Source organism: Cebus imitator, unplaced genomic scaffold (genome assembly GCF_001604975.1).
Source record: "Cebus imitator isolate Cc_AM_T3 unplaced genomic scaffold, Cebus_imitator-1.0 Scaffold92, whole genome shotgun sequence".
Lineage (NCBI taxonomy): Eukaryota > Metazoa > Chordata > Mammalia > Primates > Cebidae > Cebus > Cebus imitator.
The window spans coordinates 4,464,577-4,472,046 of NW_016107407.1; the positions used below are offsets into that span (position 1 = coordinate 4,464,577).

Sequence of the window (7,470 nt, forward strand, 5' to 3'; positions counted from 1 at the left end):
CTGAAATGATCATCAGAAGTAGGACATAGTTTAGAAATCAGGTCTTGAAATTCTTAGCACTAGGAACATTTATCACTTTTATTTCCACTCTTAATTGCCCTACTCTTGTGATCGTTTTTGCCCCTCACAAGTTTCTAAGCCTCTTATATTAAGATCTTACCATGTTTTTGTTTTTCTTCACTTATCTTAAGACTCCAAATCTGCCAATAGGGCTCACCAAATTTTCTAGTCATGTCCAAAAGGAGAAATTTTGTCAAACTTGATGCCTTCTAGTTTCAACTCAGTATCATACCACTCATTCTCTTTATTTGCAGTTTCTGACCTCTATTAGCTCCTTCATGCCATAATCTAATGCCCTATACTCTCCAGTTACTTCCCTCAACTGGCATGGAAAATCTCTTTTTTCTCACAGATAATGGACTTTAATATACATAGCAAATAGTTTAAAACCATTTTAAAGGCCAGGCACAGTGATTCATGCCTATAATCCCAACACTTTGGGAGGCCGAGGTGGGTTGATCACTTGAGGTCAGGAGTTCAAGACCACTCTGGCCAAGATGGTGAAACCGCATCTCTACTAAAAATAGAAAAATCAGCAAGGTATGATGGCAGCACCTGTAATCCCAGCTACTCAGGAGGCTGAGGCACAAGAATCACTGGAATCAGGGAGGCAGAGGTTGCAGTGAGCTGAGATCACAGACTGCACTCCAGCTTGGGCAACAGAAAAAAAATTAAATTAAATTACATTTAAAATAAAACCATTTAAAAATGGGGGAAATTATGGCACAGAAAATTATATTGTTTTCATACCATCCTATAGTTTATGCAATAGTTTATGTAATTGTTAGAAGTAAATTGCAGGCTTCCTAATTTCCAATACCTGTTTTTGGAAAAGAATTTAATAGTATTGTTTTACGATTGTATTTAGTTTTAAGATTATCTTCCGTTAATAGTGACATTGTTGAGCTCGTTTTGGCAGCGCATATACTAGAACTGGAACAATACAGAGATTAGCATGGCCCCTGCGCAAGGATGACACGCAAATAGTGCTACTGTCCTCCCAGCAATATAAAGTAATCCTTTAAAGTGTGTATTCAAAGCAAATTTAAAGAAAACTTAAGTAAATACTAGAAAGGCTAATAGGATATGGCAAAACGTGTGATCTAATGATTAAGTCTGGGAAGGATCGCTAACTGGGAAACACTGTAAAGTCTAGTATAAAATGATGGCAGGGGAATTGAGATTCAAGAATCCCTTATTCTAGTCTCTGGGTGGTACTTAATGGTACATCCTATGCCGCTCTATGACATAGGAGGTCATAAGGGAAGAGCCAAAGCCAGATTTTCTGCACTGCTTTAATCCAGCCTGTAGCTGGAGGCAACTGCCTTCTCCACTGGCTAGCAATTGGGGAAGGACTCCTATTACAGACCTGGAGCGGCCAGGGAATGTGTAGGCAGAGGCAAATCTGAGTAACAGTGTTCACATCCTGTAAAAACCATAACACTGGCCCAAATGAAGAAACAGGCGAGCTTGCCAGGATCAAGGAGAATAGTAATTTTTGCTCTTGGCAAAGATATAAGAGGAAAGACCCACTTAATGGGTTGGGAATGAGCAGTGGGGTCTTTTACAAAGATCTGGCCTTAAAGCCTTAACAGCAGGGCTCGATTTAAAGGAGAAAGTTCATGCTTTTAACAATAATTTTTTCTGAGACAGGGTCTCGCTCTGTTGCCCAGGCTGGAGTGCAGTGCAGTCGCACCATCTTGGCATACTGCAACCTCAACCTCCCAGGTTCAAGCAATCCTCCTGCCTCAGCCCCCCAAGTAGCTGGGACTATAGGCACGTGACCACGCCTGGCTAACTTTTGTATTTTTAGTAGAGATTATGTCTCTCTATGCTGTCAAGGCTGGTCTCGAAGTCCTGAGCTCAACGGCCTAAGCCTTCCAAGGTGCTGGGATAGCAGGTGTAAGCCACCACGCCCAACAGATGCTTTTAAGAATAATCTAGAGGGCCAAAAATTAGAACAACAGTTATTAACCCTGAGAAAAAAATGTTATAACTTTTATAAGTTTAATTTCTTCATCTGAAAATGAGGAAAACGGTAATAACTGACCTACCTCAGACCAGCTAATGTGTGTATTGCATGACATAATGCATATAAAATACCAGGTCATGCTAAATGTTCGATAAATGTGACTTCCCTATAAAGCCAAAAGACTTCAGGTAAATATCTGGACATTATTATTTAAGTGACTATGGGTCAGTCTACTTATTTATGGCTCACAATTTTCCAAAACGTACATGAAGCAGATTATTAAAATTCTAAACAATAAAATAGTATGCACAAAATTTCAGAATCAGTGAAAATATAAATCAGCATAGAAAATTAAGACCAGGAGAGAAAATATAATGTAGATATTCAGACCAATGAGTCCTACAAAAGTACTAATGTATGCTATAATACAAAATTAGTTCTGGGGTTCCTGTCAACCCAAAAGAAATTTGAAAATATTCATTAATTCTCCATGAGGAGAACAAAAAAACACCGATGCTGGTGGTAAACCTGTGTTGTTTCAGGGGATATCTCTTCAATTATCCAAGCTTTAAAACAATAAAAATATTATCTACCTTTCAGGGTAGATGTAGAGAATTAAATGAGCAACATATATGAAAAAGTATTTCATAAAATTGATGTACTACGTAAATGTTACTGATTATTTCATATACCTTAATTTACCCAATAGCGCAGGCTTATCATATGTTTGGACCTTCATTTAAATTACTGAGCTAAAAAAGGAAGCTTCATACACTGTTGGTGGGAATGTAAACTAGTACAGCCATTATGGAGAACAGTTTGGAGGTTTCTCAAAAACTTAAAATAGAGCTACCATATGATCCAGCAATCCCATTGCTGGGTACATATCCAAAAGAAAGGAAGTCAGTCTATCAAAGAGATACCTGCACTCCCACGTTTGATGCAGCACTGTTCAGAATAGCCAAGATTTGGAAGCAAGCTAAGTGTCCAGCAACAGACAAATGGATAAAGAAAATGTGGTACATATACACAATGGAGCATTATTCAGCCATAAAAAAAGCATGAGATCCGGTCATTGGCAACAACATAGATGGAATGTTAAGTGAAATAAGCCAGGGACAGAAAGACAAATATTTCATGTTTTCATTTATTTGTCAGATCTAAAAATCAAAACAATGGAACTCAGGGAGATGGAGAATACAAGGATAGTTACCAGAGGCTGGGAAGGATAGTGGAGGTTGGGGACAGGTGGGGATGGTTAATGGGTACAAAAAACATGTAAAAATGGATAAGACCTAGTATTTGATGGCACAACAGGGTGGCTATAATCATTAATTATTTAATTATATATTTTAAAATAACTAAAATAGTATAATTGGATTATTTGTAACACAAAGGATAAATGCTTGAGGGGATGGATACCCCATTATCCATCATGCGATTATTATGCATTACATGCCTGTATCAAAACATCTCATGTACCCCATAAATATATAAACCTACTATGTATTCACAAACATTAAAAAGTAGAAAACAAAATAAGTAAATAAGGTAAGTTACTGAGCTAAATCATTTTTACTATAGAAATACTCAGCATTCCCAGGCACTGTTCTAATAATTTACATGTATTCAATTACTATCCACAATAATAGTAGGTATTATAATTACGTTCATTCCAATGAAGAAATCTGGATGCAAAGAGGTTGAGTAACATTCCCAAGTTTATTCAGCTAGCAGGTGATGTTGCTAAGATTGATATCCAGGAAATCTGGCCCCTGAGACCATCCTGGTGTACAAATATACTTTTATACCTTGAACAAATATACAAGGCATAAAAGACGTATGCTTATAGCCTTCCGTAACTATAAAACCTGCTAATCTATAAATTAAATATAAGCCTAGCAAGAAAACTGATGTTAAAAGTATTAATTTTATGTGGTATGCAATATTGTTTTCTTATCACCAGTTGTAGGATGAATTTGATAGCATTATGGTCAGGTTATTAACAGGTCCTGTGAGATGACAATTTCCCATCACTTTTTTTCATTCAAATTACTAGAAGCCATTTGTTTATACAGCTTGTTGTGATATGTGGCCTTCCCTTGGTATAAATGTATCATTTACATATTAAATCGGCTTTAGTTCTTTTCTCATTAGCTCTTTGATTAAAATAGAATTGCTCACTGCTAACTCAATTACAAACACAAACACAAGACTAAAATTGCAGGGTAACTCTTGGCTACAGAGGCTACCTAGATGATCCAGGGTCTGCTTATATTGTTCTTTAAATTACGTTGAAATGAAAATGTAAAATTCTCACAGAGCAGGCCAGGTTGGGTACCTCATGCCTGTAATCCAAGCACTTTGGGAGGCCGAAGCAGGACGATTGCTTAAATCCAGGAGTTTAAGATCAGCCTGGGCAACATAGTAAAACCTCATCTCTACAAAAAAATAAAATAAAATTGTGGTGGTGTCCTGGTGCATACCTGTAGTCCCAGCTACTCAGAAGGCTGAGATGGGAGGACTGCTTGAGCACAGAAGTTTGAGACAATAGCAAGCTGTAATTGCGCTGCTGTACTCCAGACAGCAATACAGCAAAACCCGGTCAAAAAAATTTTAAAACCACTCACAGAGAGCTCATAAACTTCAGTGTCTCTAGTTGGAGAAATCCCATCACAAAGTACTCTCAAGAAGGCAGGCAACCTGACTGCATCTCTATAATTTGATGGGCAACCCTATTCCAGTCTCTGCCAAAGAGAAACCATGAAGCATCCCCTCCTTCTAGTAAGAGCAAAAGGTCTATAAGCACCATCTGTATTCTCCTGAGGTTCCATCCCTTCCTACCACGTACCTGGCTCTTCCAGACATCTTGAAGTAGGGAGTCTAGCTGCTCTGTGTCCCGTTTTGATAGTGACTCTGGGGATAGGGAGGGTAGGGAGAGCTTTGGCGACAATAAATCTGCTCTGATGGTACCAGGTGCCACATGCTGGCTTGGGAAGCCTTAGAGCGCAGAAGGCTTTTTTGTAGGGGTTCTTTTGCCAACAGCAAATTCCCAGCATCATATTCAGCTAAGAGTCCCAAACCTAAAGAGTTGCTGCTCTGAACAAACAGCTCAGCCGCTACACAAACTCCCCAGGGTGAAAGCCGGCCCAGAAACATTGCTTCAGGATTGGCTCAAACAAGAAAAGAATTCGGCCTGCCTCTTGTAAATACTCCGTCAAATTATGGTTTGCAAATTGAGGTTTGATGCATTGGTTTTCCAAATATGTACAACAGACACAGCAAAACTGAGTTGACAATGCACAAAGTTTAAGATATCTGCTAGTGAAAGTTACATTTAAGACTTCTATGATGACACTGAATATATTGCAATAGAGAGATATATTGCAATTGCCAAGACATATAGTCCAGCATGTCAGCTTCTGGCCTAAAATTCCCTCAAAATAAAGCACCCTTAACGCAGATCTTTATCAGCAGTGCTGAGAGTGAAGCCTGGACCCTAAAATAGAGTGAGGCTAACTCACTCTCAGGATGTCTGAAACCTGATCATGGCCTCATTGACATTTTACACCAACTCCTGGACAAGTAATCTCTTTAAGGAACTCCCAGTGAAGATAAATAGTATCCAACCAGAATTTCCTTTTGCTAGTGAGAAGCAATGAGGCCAACGACAGCAAGTCAAAGGTGATCATGTACATGGTAAAGGTAGCAAATGAATGGCTGCCACCGGGGCAATAGGTTTTTTTTTTAAGTGTATCTAAAGTGATCATATTTCCTGATTTTCCCGGTATTTAAAGCAATCATATATATGTCAAGTGAGCGTGTTTTCCAATTTTCCAAACTGTTAACTCAGTACAATTATTATTCGTTTTTTTTTCTTTAGACAGAGTCTCGCTCTTGTCAATCAGGCTGGAGTGCAGTGGTGCAATCTCGGCTCACTGCAACCTCTGTCTCCCAGGTTCAAGAGATTCTCCTGCCTCAGCCTCCAGAGTAGCTGAGACTACAGGCGCACACCACCATGCCTGGCTAATTTTTGCATTATTAGCAGAGGCAGGTTTCACCATGTTGGCCAGGTTGGTCTCAAACTCCTGACCTTAAGTGATCCGCCCACCTTGGACTCCCAGAGTGCTGAGATTACAGGCATGAGCCACATGCCCAGCCACTACAATTATTAATCATGCCATTTACACTCTTGAAAATGTCCTAGATTTTACTGTAAGTTGTATGATCACAGTACCTATGGCACCCTCCAATATTATTTTATGTTCCACTTCTCCTCTTTTAATGCCTCCTCTCCCTCATTCCCTGGGATTCCCACATCTTCCTTTTTGCCCATGGGCTACCTTTCCCTGTTTTCCAAGTGTTTCATGCTCCAACACTACCCCCAGTTCAATATTTACCCCACATAACACTATTCATTCAACTCAGATAATCTTGGTGTATTCGCTCATTTTTCACACTCCTGATAAAGATATACCTGAGACTGAGTAATTTATAAAGAAAAAGAAGTTTAACGGACTCATAGTTCCACATGGCTGAGGAGGTCTCACAATCATGGTGGAAGGTGAAAGCCAACAAGAGACAGCAAACAAGAGACAGCTTGTGCGGGAAAACTCCCCCTTGTAAAACCATCAGATCTCATGAGACTCATTCACTATGGCAGAATAGCACAGGGAAAGACCCGCCCACATGATTCAATTACCTCCCACCGGGTTCCTCCCATGAGTGGGAATTGTGGGAGCTACAATTCAAGAAGAGATTTGGTTGGTGACACAGTCAAACCATATCACTTGATAAATGATCCAAAGCAAAAAAGCAATCTTAACGTCTTATTTTAAGTAGCCTATACTTCTGCTATGATTTTATAAAACATTTATAACTATGGAGGGGAGACAGTTTTCTAATGCTTCTTGCAAAATCTCTGCCCTTTATCAAAGTAAGGTGCAATCGTGTTAATTATGTAATCACTCCTGTCGGAGTTATTTTTGTGAGTGCTATTATATACTTGTTCAGTTATATAATAGGGATTGCTGACTTGGCATCCTTTATTCTGAAAGTTTGCCAACACAAAAAGAAGTACAGGAAAAGACACTGTAAAGCAATCCAGAGAAACAGGACTACAAGTGGTTGGGATACTCTTTGCTACACATTTTCCAAATGGCCAGTAATGAGTCTATATTACTTTTATATTACTTTTACCATCTAAGAAAAAAAATGAATACAATAAAAGAGAATCATACACAATAAATTAATAAAGGTCACTTAGATTATAATTATTTTTATCCATATAAAAAGCTGAAAGCTTGATTTAACATTAGATAATAGTTGACTGGTTATAAATCTATGTCTTTATATCACAGATACATTAAATATTGCTTTTTTTCAAGTTGAAAAACCATTTACTTCACTAGAAAGAAAAAAGTGATCCAACTCTATAG

At 38.6% G+C, this 7,470-nt stretch overlaps 1 non-coding gene across 1 annotated transcript; it reads left to right on the plus strand.

The window, feature by feature from the left end:
- The first annotated feature begins 963 nt into the window (after nucleotides 1-963).
- Nucleotides 964-1,068, plus strand: LOC119472282. The gene has a single exon (XR_005201404.1). It is a non-coding gene; the product is annotated as a U6 spliceosomal RNA (small nuclear RNA).
- Nucleotides 1,069-7,470: the final 6,402 nt, after the last annotated feature.